This window comes from Ammospiza caudacuta, chromosome 9 (assembly GCF_027887145.1).
Source record: "Ammospiza caudacuta isolate bAmmCau1 chromosome 9, bAmmCau1.pri, whole genome shotgun sequence".
In the NCBI taxonomy this organism is placed as follows: domain Eukaryota; kingdom Metazoa; phylum Chordata; class Aves; order Passeriformes; family Passerellidae; genus Ammospiza; species Ammospiza caudacuta.
Genome location: NC_080601.1, coordinates 9567207 through 9580028, shown reverse-complemented (window position 1 = coordinate 9580028; position 12822 = coordinate 9567207). Strand labels below are relative to the sequence as shown.

The window sequence follows — 12822 nt, the reverse complement described above, 5'->3', positions numbered from 1 at the left end:
ACTGCCACAATTTAAATAGTTATTTGCATTTCATTAACAATGACAACATTTATTTTAATACAGTTAAATCAGAGTAGCATTTAATTTAATTTTAACAAGATAGTTATTAAGCTAACCAAATATCAATTGATTGCTGAAGAGACCACATTGTGAAACAAATAAGTTGAGAAATAAATCTTGTTGCCAGGCCATTAATGTAAAATCACATAAATAATAAACGTCTAATTAGGTTTTCTCTAATGAAGAGCTCCAACTGTTCACTGACATTCTCTGGGATGGCTGGGGCCTTCCCAGGTTGGCTCTTAGAAAAGAGGAGCCTGATCCAAGCACCCAGAGCTGTACAGACACACCCAGGCTGGGCAGCTGGCTTTAAAGAGAAGCTCAGCCTCCCCATGTGCTGCCTTGCTCTGCATCCCTCCGGCCACTGGCTATTCAGAGACCCAAAGCACCTCACTCAGGTGAGGGTGGGAATCCAAAAGTCAGGAAGCAGGGATAGCAGGGAATCCAAAAGTGGAAATCCAAAAGTCAGGAAGCAGGGATAGCAGGGATCCAAAAGTGGAAATCCAAAAGTCAGGAAGCACCAGGGGCTGCTCCTGTCAACCCCATGGGGCTGTAGGGTCTGGGGGTCATTCCCCCAACAAGTCCCACATCCTCACATTGTCCTCAGAGTGAACAGTTTACCAGATTTCCCTGCAAATTAGCCTGCATCTGGAACACCAAAAATGGGTCAGTTACAGGAGACACAAACATCTCCTTTTCTAGCATTGCCAAGGACTTGTAATTTTCATCCATCTGTATGTGTGGATATCACTTTCAAGGGGGTTGTTTGTTTGCTTATTTAAACACAGATCTCTTAGGGAGATCCTTTTCTGACCATCTGCTCTGTCCAGCTGTACAAAACAGGCCAAAAGACCTCATTCAAGCAATTGTGAATCAAGTCTGCAAGTTCTGCTTGAAGCTTACCAAAGTACCTGCAGGCTTGATTTAAAAGCTTTAAAGTGACAGAGAATATCCACCAAAAGTCCACAAAAATTACTCCAATGGTTAAAATCTACCAACTGTGAAAAATGTTCACCTTTACTGAGCCTGAATTTATCTAGTTTTAATGTTTATTCACTGCCTCTTCCCATGCCTTCTTTTGCCAGCTACAGCAATCCCTCAGCCTCTGCCTCACAGAAGCTGAAGCAGAGCCTGCCATCAAGAGAGGGCAGGGGCCCTTCTCTCTAGCAGCATGATTTTTGGAGGGAAACCAGAGCAATTTCAAGGAAAAAAGGGTCAGAAAGCCAATTCACTAAAATGCAAGTGAGTTACATCATAGTTTTCCTTTTTAAAAAATAACAATAACTCACAGCTCACATACCCCTTCCCCTTAAAAATTACATGAAAATAAGACTGACTGCACTGAGCCCATGCCCCAGATAACCCACACAAACTGCACTTCACCCAGAATTTCTCATACAGGGACATAACCTCTCTTGCAAGGGGGTCACTGGGGGAGAGATAGTTGTGCTCTGTTTGGTTCAGTTTATGGATCACCAATGTGCATATTAAGTTCCAGTGAGTGCCCAGTGAGAAGCTGCTGTCTCTGTTGGAGCCTCCTAAGAGCTCCTCTGCCTGCATCACATTAGGAAGGTGGCACCAAAGGACCACCACCTCCCATGGATGGCACTGGCAGCAAGGAATGAGGGGTGAGAGGGGACATGGAGAAGCTTGGAACCATGCACATGTATCCCCTTGCTCCTTCCAGCTCCCAGGGGGGGTTTTCTGGGTGAACTGTGATCCTAAGTAAAACATGCTGGAATAGTCACACCCATTAGACAGCCTGGGCCTGCACACCTGAGCTCCTGCAGTGAAGGCAGCTGCAGTTCACATTGAGCTGAGACCACTCTTCTACTGCTGTGAGACCTGTCCAGGGGATCAGACACAGGTACAGACCCATTCTGCACAATTCTGCTGTGCCATTCTGAGGCAATGAAGCCAGCAGAGTCCATGACAGCAGTGTCCTCTCTCCACATGGTGTCCAGCTCCAAACCCAACCCTCTCCACTGTCTCTGCCCACCTCACTTGGTTACACACAGGGAGCAGGCCTTGTGCAGAGGCTGTGACAACACAGCACACAGAGCCCTAATTACAATAAAAGCAGCAATGTGGATTTGTCAGTGTTACATTACACAGATCAGAAGCTGTGATTTTTAAGAAGGAAGCAGCTGTTTTGGAATATGATCTATTTTTCCAGGAGGTTAAGATAAGTAGTTTTCAGCTAATTATTTTGTGCCAAACCAAGCAAATCATCTCAAAAGTGAACTTCATCTCAAAAGTGACCTAGTCAGCTTGGAAGACTCAAGAGTTCATACCAAATTTTACACTTGACATTGAACATGGAGCTGGATGAGTGGTGGCAGCAAGGGATCTAACCTACTTCAGCTGAATTGCTGACAGCAGGGTTACAGCTTTTAGCCAGCTGCAAGGTAACCACACTTTTTCTTGCATCTTTCCATTGCTATTTTCCAAACAAGTAACTTTACACATCTGGGAAGAAAACAGAAAACTGACCAAAAAAACCCCCAGTAATTGAACAAAAACCAGAAAATATGAGGGGCCTTAGACTATATAAGCTGTTGGAGACTGACTGAAATAGCCAAGGCATGGCTATCCCTTGGACATCAGAAAGAAAGAGTTCCCATGGTTTTGTCTTTTTAAAATATGTTATCATAGAGGCATTATCAGTTTTTCTAATTGGTTAGCACTGTGCCTGTTCTCAGAGCCAGCCAGCAATTAGTTTTGCTAGGCACAGAGGAAGCTTTTAGCAGCTCATCACAAAAATGACTTTGTGGCTGGCTTCTTCCCCCCTGATCAAAAATCAAGCTATGCAAAGACCAGCACAGTAATCCCTTCCTATCTCATCTGCTCCACCTCACTTGCAGGTGTTCCTCTGCCACCTGAGCAGCACCATTGCCTATTTATTACCCAGGAGCAATGTGCCAGGCAGGGTCTCACAAGAAGCACGAGGGCTTGACTGCTTTCCCTCCATCTCTGGAGCAGGCCCACCTCATCTCCCAGCCCCTGGGAGCACAGCAGCCACCACCAAGGGGAAAGGTAAGATCCTGCTCCAGCCACATCCCCTTGGTCTTGGGAGGCATCACACCCTACCCTGGTACACATCAGGAGGCAAGGACAGTTCTGGGAGCAATCATTGCTTGCTTAGCTGCATAAAATGCTATCAATAACCACAATATCATCTAGTAATTGATTATTAACTCCATCAGCTGAGGGAGCTGCATCATGACTTAGGAATTACCTTCTTTCCTGCAAAGATCTTCCCCCAGACAGGACTCACTAAAACCTGCTCAGCCCAGCATATCAGTTTCCAGGTAGAAATTGAAAAAACAAAAAGGGAAAGAGTAAAGCCAAGCACAGCAAGCATGCAACAACAGTGTTGTGAGCTCAGATGATGTTAAATGAATTCATTCGATTCATTCTCAAATTTAATTGGCAAGATTTAGTGGTTCACATTAAAAGCATGAATAACTATTTTGTTCTGTGAATGACTATAGTTTAGTGACTCCATGTCAGTGTATTTTGCCCAGGGTAAAACTTGCTATATGAATTATTCACTGCTGGGTGAATGAAATGAACGGGGTCATGCTCATAGACAGGATGCCAGCTGTGGTTATTTGACATGACGGGGCACACTCAATGCTGACAAAGGACAATAGTTAATTTACAATGTGGTACTGGGGCTCAGTCATTCTCCTTAAGATCTTTATAGAAAGCATGGCACTTTTTGTCATGTACTCCACATTAAGATGGATTCCATGTGCCAAAAAACACTGAAGCATAGCTCACTTTTAAAAATGTTCAGTAGTTTAAAGGCAAAAAAAAAAATAATCTACCTTCCTGTCTTGTTTGGCTGAAACATTGCTCCAAAGAAAAAGTGTTTAAGAGCAACTTAAAAACAAATGAAGGAACACATCTATATATCACTGGAACATCTTGTCATAGATGCAGTAGTTGATAACTCTTAGGAACCTCTCCCTGATAGGAAAGGATCTGGAAGCCTCTCACACAATGAGGTCTCAGACTGGGAATAATAGAGCTTTTACCTAAGCTTTTACCTCCAAAGCCAAGAGAGAGAACATCCTGGACAAAGTTTCTGCACTAAAGTATTTACAGTGAGCAATCAGAGTAGGACATGTCCCAGTCTTCTTAAAAACCTGTTGCTTTAATACAAGACATTTGTAATCTGGAAAGACTGATTCAGTGCAATTCAGCTTGATCTGACAAATGGGCCACAAAAGTTTACTTATGCATACTAATGATACATTCATCTTCACTTTACACTTCTCAGCTGCCTGCTTATTGCAAACATCTGTGTTGCTGAAATGACTGGCATTACAATTCATTTATATGGTTTAAAGCTAGTGATGGAGAGGGAAGGGGCTGTGAATGGGCTGAATTGATGTCCTGGTGTGTATGAAAATAACTTCATTGGTAACTTCCAAACCACCAGCATGGCACAAAACTTGTGTGCATGAATATTGCATTGATAATTGCATTGATAATACCTATTTAGTATTTAGAAGAAAGGCTAAAGCAAAGATAACTAAAAGGCAGCTTTGATTTTCCCTCCATGTCACACACTCCTTACCATACAGTTGAGGCAGAGGTTGCTGCTTTGTAGCAGCTCCATGGCTGTTCATCACCAGTAAAGCAGCTCAGTTCCTAATGCCATCCCTAATTCAAGTATTTTCTTGCCTTATGCAAGAAAAATGGTACACTTTCAAACTATGGTGTGCTGGAGACTGTGCCTACCTCTGAAATGCACCTGCTTGGATTTGCTTTGTTTTCATCCCTCCTGATACTAGATGATTTGGCATAAATCCTGCCTAAAACATAGTTCTCACATGGTTAAGAGTAATGGGATATTTCTCCTTGTGATGGAGAAAATTACAGTAATGAGATAGTTCTCCTTGGTATTTGCTTTTAGACCAGATGGCACTTCTGCTTTGTAGCTGCATGTGAAGTATTCAATTTCTGGACTCATATTTCTTAGGCATCCTAAGAAGTAGGATATTTCTTAGGATTTCTGGAGATCCTGGATACAGGTTAGTATACCAAAAAGGCTCTCAAGTGGTCTTCAGAGTCTTTCTGTTCTTGGACATCCAGGTATTATCATTATTTCACTGCCTCTAATTATGCCATGGCATTGTGTACTCTTCACAGTCACATGGAACATCTCAGAGACCCTCTAGCTAGGCTGACAGACAGCTGGGTGTGAGTTAAAGCCTTTGCCATAAACCACTCCATATCTAAGTTCGTTAAACTGGTTCAAGGCTGGCTTGGTTGATTGTGTTGGTGTATCTCAGTATTTACAGTGAAATTAGCAGGTCTGTGTACTCATGTATTCATTCACATTCATTCAAGCTAGGAGAAGGTGAGAAGTCAGTTTTGAACATGGTGTATGGTCCATCTCTCAGTGCCCATGTGCTACTCTGGCACAGCATTCACAGTAACATGTACCACAAGCTAAGCAGTATAAAATAATCTCCAAAGTCTTACAAAAGCTTCCCACCACACAATTCTCTGTCTCAAAAAATCAGTGGCCCTGAACCCTTCTGCAAGGCATTTCATTTCATTTCAATTGTTGCCAAAACTTCAGTACCAAACTATGGCCCCATGTCTGCACAAAGGAGCAGTGGCTTGAGCCCCACAGCACCGTGCTGCTCACTGCAGAAGCACCTGCCAGCTGACAGACCTGCCTCAGACCTGCCTCACAGCTGCCTCCTGCCAGTGGAGCCTCACTTCTCTTTGTTTCTTTACTAACACTGCATAAATCACCGAGAAACTTGGATAAACTTGGCAAATGCAAATCCCAAGAGCTGCCCAAGTGGGTTTGTGTTTTCACATGAGGGCACAGTGACGATTGCTTTTGCACATTGTGGGTCAGCTCATAGACAGGGGAGAGCTGAGTAGCCACAGAAGCTACTCCAACAATTTCTTCCTTGCACTTCTGCTCCAGAGGCACTGAGAGCCTTCTCTCAGGCTGGATCTGGACCTGGGGCCATCTCAATTGCACACTTGCATTTGATATTACTGCATTACACTAGCATATACCACTGTTAACTAAAACTACAAGAATAGAGAAATAAATGCATTGTTAGGAAAAGTGAAAAGTGGGAGTTCATTTTGCAGATACTGATTTCAGCAACCTTAAACATACCCACTCAACCTAGCATATCACCTGGCACATGGGGCTCACTTGCTCAGATGTGAGTTACAGTATTTCACTTGCCATTTCCTCACACACTCTCCTCCCTGGGCACAGGCATGGAAGAGAGAGGAGCCCATTTCCACACCAGAAATAACATTTCCCACCCTCTGGCAGGCACGGGAGCAGCAGGGTGGGTGCCTGACTTTGTGCAGCATCCCACAGGGAGAGGCAGGGCAAGAGGCACCACACAGGGGGCACAGCAAGGACTGCAGGGCACCTACCACAGCCACAGCAGGGGCTCTGCTGCCAGTGGGGCCAGCTCCAGCCTGGGGAAAAGGCACATCAGGCGCTCCCTCCAACACTTAATCATCTGCAGCGATAAGGAGGGCAAGGGGGAATAAGGAAGAAAGAAAAACAGCCAAGTAAGAATGAAAAGTAACCAAAAACAAATGCAAAGTAAAAAACCTAGCCCACTTCCCTCATTAATTTTGGTCACTGCATTCACTAAAAAAAGGCTGGATGGGACAGCAAAGCAGAGCATGCAACTGTGCTCAGAGGACACATGAATGAAATCCTGTCTCACTGCCACCTTGTTACAGGATTGCTCTGCAGACATGGCCCACTTCTAAAACAGCTAACAAAGGCTGCACATTGCTGCAGTTATGCAATGGCACAACCAGAGGGTGCACAGGGAGAATTTGCTCCTCTTCAGCCCTTTCAAAAAGAGTCTGTGCCACTATGAAGCCTACAATAGAGAAGTTATTAACTTGAGCTATGCTTTCCAGCCCCTGCTATGTTATTTTCAGGGCTGACTGCTGCAGCCTGAAGAATAATTCCTAATACTTCTCTCTTTCTGTGAATTCTGAATGTTTATTTTTTGTAGACATCTGTCCAATTTCAGGTAATTTCACGTCTGGAATGTCTACATAAGTAGGTGTGTGGGACTATCACAAGGCAAAAAACCCCATTGTTACAGGAATTGCTTCTTAATGCTGAGGACTTTTCATGGAGAAGATTTGTGCCTTAGTGTATGTGTGCTATTGACAAAGATTTACTGCATTCAACAGATCTGCATTTTGTTAGTTTGTTACAATTTCAATCAGAAGTATAATCTGCCATGCACAGAAAATACCTTCCATGGGGAAAAATGAGAGCTACAAAGCTTTTCACTGCTTTCTTTGTTGTCCTTCTTGTTTCAGGTACATTACCAATGAATGGTATGCTGCAACAAATTACAAAGATTGCAGTAATTGAATATGTTAAATGTTGGTGATGCAGTGAGCCTCTGGATTGCTAAACAGTAATTCCACAGCACCATCCCAAAGCAGAAGTACTCTGAGCTATGCCATTCCTTGCTGCTTCCAACTCCTACTGATGCTGATAACTATCTACCTTCAAAGCACAGCTGGATGAAATGTAAAGAAAAAGCTAAAATAGTGCACCTTACCATCCATGAATACTCAGGTGCCAGTCAGCTAAAGGCCCTCTGGGAACAGAAAGTCACAGCTATTCTCCTCTTTCACAGTCCATGCTGCCATTGCTGGGATGGGATATTTTGAAAACACACATGCAAAGGACATCCTGTCACTTCGATTTTTTTCGACATATTACCAAGGAACACTGCCCTTCCCATGCCTGGCATGGTCTGTGCAGATAGAGAATAACAATCACTGCAATAGTACCAGGTACCAGTGTGGGATCAGATAAGATCTTCCCAAGTTTCCAATGAGCTAGGAAGTTCCTCTAAGTAATAAAGGACTGAATATCTGCCACGTCCTGTTTTATTCAATGGAGAGCTCACAGGATGACTGAATTAAAAACACAATACTCTGAGAATTCCTCCTCTTTGGTCCCTGTGTGACATTTACCTGTTAACTATACCAATGCCTACACCCCAAGGGAAAGATCCTGGGCTAAGCAGCAGACTTATACCTGGCTTTGGGCAGTGTGTTCCTTGAGCAATCCACAACAGAAGAGTTTGACTTTAGCTGCTAGCAAAGCACTCCAAAACATGCTACTGCACATCCTCATCCCAGCACTGTCTCTTTGGCTTGGACAAATGGCCCCCAGGGTCAGGGCTGCAATTTTGTGTGTCCTACACGTGCTTCTTCTTTTACTGTGATTACTGTGAAAGTAACCATTGTGCTGTGCTGCTTAATAACACAGCAGAAAAGCTCCTGGAGGTGCCAAAGCAAAGGTCCTGGGGCTGAAGCCATGTGGATGCACATAACACAGACACATACCTGGTTATTCCTGTCATCCAGATTTTGTGATCCATTTGTCTTTATAAAAGATGAGAGGACTGGGAGAGCAGACTTTTACATCACAAATGTCTTGATTTTACTTCCTTGTCCCCAAGTGTCACAGGGCCCTTGGACAGCCATCACCCCCTCCTCCTGTGCATCTGCCTAGAGCACAAATGCCAAAACAAACACAGTAGATACAGAGGCACTTCTTGGATTCTTATAGAGCCTGTTTTAACAGATGACTTATGTCTATGGAGTAATGTATGTGGGAAACAGAGATACACATCACACTTTCAGGAAGCTCAGAAAACTGTGATGCTTCTAGGAATACAAATGACCTAGGTTTGAGTACATTGCAGAATTTCTATTATCACCCTGTTTAGAAAACCCTTGTGCCTGGATTTCAGTTCAGCTTTTCTACTAAGTACCATTTAAATGGTTAACTGAAAAAATGTTCCATTACCTTCATGAATGTGGATGTTCCCTGGTGTCTGTTGTACAGATGCAAAGGATTGCAGAGGATTTTGTTTACATACACAATGGAAAGTTTGTTGTTGTTCACATACACAGCAAACGTTGCAGCAATATTTCAGCTGTAAACACCAGTTGGTGAAGTTGTGCATCAGTCACTCAGTATGGTCTTTGGATGCAATGGTTTTGTTTAAGAACCTATAATCTCTCTCAGGAAAATCTACCAGCTAGATTTCCATTATTTTATATTTAACAGTAAGTGATCAGCTGTAGAAGGGACATTTACAAGTGTGAAAGCAAATGAAAGTGTGGGGGAGGAAGAAGGAGAGAAAATGATGAGTGCTTTACTTGAAGATCTCAGCAAAATATTGTTTGTTACTCAACAGGATTTCTCACAATAAAATTATTCAAAGAGAAGGGACACATCAGGGAGGACAGGGACAGAGCTGTGATCACAGGAGCAGAGCTCAAAGACGGTGTGGATTCAGACTATTCAGAAATATCACAGCATGGGCTCTTCTAAAGATCATGGTCTATTTTTCAACTGACACCCACACATCAAAATACTGCCTGTGTTTGGTGAAATCTAATAATCTAGTTATTGCCACTTGTAACTATTGGAGTGCAGAAGCTGAAATAATATTTGGTTACACGAGTGTTGGTTATCTCTATACAAGTCCTACCCCATTCTTGCCAATTTTAAAGTAAAATTTGAGGTCTGAAACGATGGATGGATACATTAAACTCCACTGCTCCTTTTATCCATAGGTGGAGATCAACTGCACTGATAAGCTACTGAAATAGAAGAGCAAGTCTCTGGAAAAGCCTGAAAGGGAAAAAACCAGCCAGTGATGTTTTCTACAATAAAGGAGGGATGCAACATAAGAAAAAAGTTTGAATGTCACATGGGCTGAGACTTGCAGAAGGTAGGGAAAAGTATTCTCCTGAGGACATATTTTTGGAACTGCTGTGGGAAATCTCTCTGCAGGCAGATCTTGCTGTGGGGGAAGCTCACACCCTGCCGTGAGGGAGGACTGGCCCATTTGGAGCTTAGGATAAACACTTGGCAGGAAAGCAAGCTCCATCAAGGATCTGTATCAGGACTGGGCATGTCAGTCCTGCAAAGATTAACACATATGCTCAGCTTTCTGCACATGAATGTTCCCACTCTAATTCATGGGTGTAAACATATGCGTGTGCGTGGAATCAGGACCTCAGTGCCTTTCTTCTCCAGATCACATGGAAGATTTTCTGACTGTAAACGTGCAGGAAGGGTTTTCAGCAGAGCTAAACAGCTTCTGCTACAGGCCAGAGTGTTTTGATACCAGCACATAGTCAGAAATATGATTGGTCCATATGGCTTATTGTCACAGGATTCCCTCAACAAAAGTGCCCCTGATAACTAGAAATTATTTCATTTTTTAATATAATTTTTTGATTGCTACTAAATTTGTTTCTCATCTGCTTAAATGTACCTTTATATAATGGAAATTTCCTTCATCTAAATTCAATTACACATTAGCTTGTGGCATATGGTAACCATGTAAAACTTATCTGAATAATTATTTATTTTATTACAGTTTTTGCCAAATTACTTAAGATTGTTCACACTTTCAAGGGAATTTTTGCTTACATATTCCTTACTAAGCCCAGTTCACTAAAGATTTTATCAGATTTATATCACTATCAGTGTTCATGTTGAGGGAATTCAGGACATTTTTTTATCAGTGGATAAAAAATTGGTATTCTTCCAATTGTGACAATAACTTGCCTAATCACATTTTGTTATAGCCCACTTGATGTGCTGATGACCTGATGGAACCTGAATTTTGAAGCAAAATTATCAAATCAGATGTGGTCAGAGCAGTCAGTTCTTCAAGTACTGACAGTCTTGATATTCAGACCAAATATTTTTTTGGTTCATGAACAACTTTCCTTTATAGAAGAATAATTTGTGTGCTATCTGACCAATGTGTTGTTAGCAATCATGAGCAGGAAAGCTGCTTGATGTACAGCAGCAATTAGTATTTCTGGGTCTTAGCTGACAGCCTTAACCAAGAGCACTTCTCCTACACTGGGAAACTGAGGTCTCTACACAATCACTGCTGCCTTTTTACAGGCCAGGATTGGCGGGGGAACAACTTTGAGGATTGGATTCTACAGACAATTTGGTTGAATCATGAGTAAATCAAAAGGAAAGATGAAAAGAATTCCTGGGCAAGTATTTATAAACCCATGGGACCGAATGACAAGCATCAGAGATTGCTAACAGAGCTAGCAGAGGGAAGTGTGATACCTTCAGCAGTGATTTTTGAAAGTTCATGGAGAACAGATGAGGTGCCAGAGGATTTCAGAGCCACAAAATACAGCACTCAATTGAGTTATAAAAAGGGGCATCCAGGAATTTACTAAGCAATTCATTTAACTTCAATAGCAAGTAAACTATGTAAGGAGTCATAAAGGAGCCATTATGAAATCTTACAGCGACCCAGAATAATAAATAATTGGGTGGGAAAGGGCTTTAAGAGGTCATCTAGTAATCTCATCAAAAATCTTGTAAGAGTCAACATTCAGAAAAGTATGGTACTTAGATATGCACATTTCAGCTGGCCCTCTCTACACACCCGAGGAGAGAATTCAGCCTTTGCCTGGGGAGGGGGAGCATTCCTTGAGCAGAGCCCATTTTAAACGGAGAACTTCCCTGCATTTTCTGCACAGCTCTTGGTCTCACTATTGAGTGAAAAATCCTCAGAGGTGACAGGAGAAATTACAGCAGCTGGCACAGAAAAGAAAAGCTGTTAAAGTTGATGATCCTCTTTTTCAAATTAATATTCCCTGGACAGAGAGCCAAGGAACAGATTAACTGGGGGCGAACTGTGATAACACAAGCAGCTAATGCCACGATGGAGGGCTGTGGGGGAAGAGCGTTCTGGGGAAGGGAGGTTGGAAAAGAAACTCTCTCCTGCCCAAACCCATAGGGCAACAGAGAGGTCAGCCTGCCTTTGGAGAAGCAAAATACCATGCTGCCTTTGCAGCCAGCACCAGGGGAAAGCTCTGTGGTGCCTCCAAAATTCCCACCTGAGCTGAGGCAGGTGAGAGGAGCTCACATCCATGCCCATCCAAGGTTGTCACTCCCTTACTTTCCCTGTTCTTCTAACACCACCCCTGAGTGGCCAAGCAAAGGGAGCTCTGCCATGACTGGGGACAAGGACAAAAGATTGTTTTTTTTACAGCTTGAAAGGCTCTTTAACCTTTAACTGGAAGTGTTCAAAACCTTCCTTTCAACCCATGCTTCTGTGAGCTTTTATATAGTCCCTGCAATGTTACATGGTAATATTTGGGTTTCAAGTATTGTACTGAGTTTTGCAGAATAGTTCAGGAGATCCACGGAAATACTGGACGGCACATAAGATTAGGAGATAAAGATGGGGACTCTGGTGCTCAGTCTAAAATGCTGATTTGCAGCCTGACCTTGACATAAAACCACTAACCCTGAAACACTAAAGTGCCAGTGCAGTACAAGAAATTTACCTCTGAGGTGAAATTCTGTGTCTTTGCTTGTGCTCACATACAGCTGCTCACCAAAGTCAACCAACCAACCAACCAGCATGAATACTGACTGAAGTAGCAACCTGTGACTGCAAAATTTATCTATGATGCTGCCCAGCCAGGTACATGTGTATTTTTCCCCTTAAATGCAGAATGGCACAAGGTCATTTTGAAAGGATTGAGGAAAAAAAACAGAAGTTTACTTGTCATTAGATGTAGATAGTAATAATCAAAAGCAATAATCACACCATGTGAGGAAATTGAATACAGACAAACTGCAATGCCAAATGAGAGAGAGCACCAATTATGTGCAACAGAGTTCTTATTATATGGCATTCTGATTAC

At 42.7% G+C, this 12822-nt stretch overlaps 1 long non-coding RNA gene across 1 annotated transcript in view; it reads right to left on the bottom strand.

Annotated features, from left to right (window-relative positions):
- Positions 1 to 8461: 8461 nt before the first annotated feature.
- LOC131561261 (uncharacterized) overlaps positions 8462 to 12822 on the bottom strand; it is a 46259-nt gene continuing 41898 nt past the window's right edge. The window contains exon 3 of the long non-coding RNA XR_009275056.1: positions 8462 to 8619. This is a non-coding gene — a long non-coding RNA (uncharacterized LOC131561261). The remainder of the gene's footprint in view (positions 8620 to 12822) is intronic.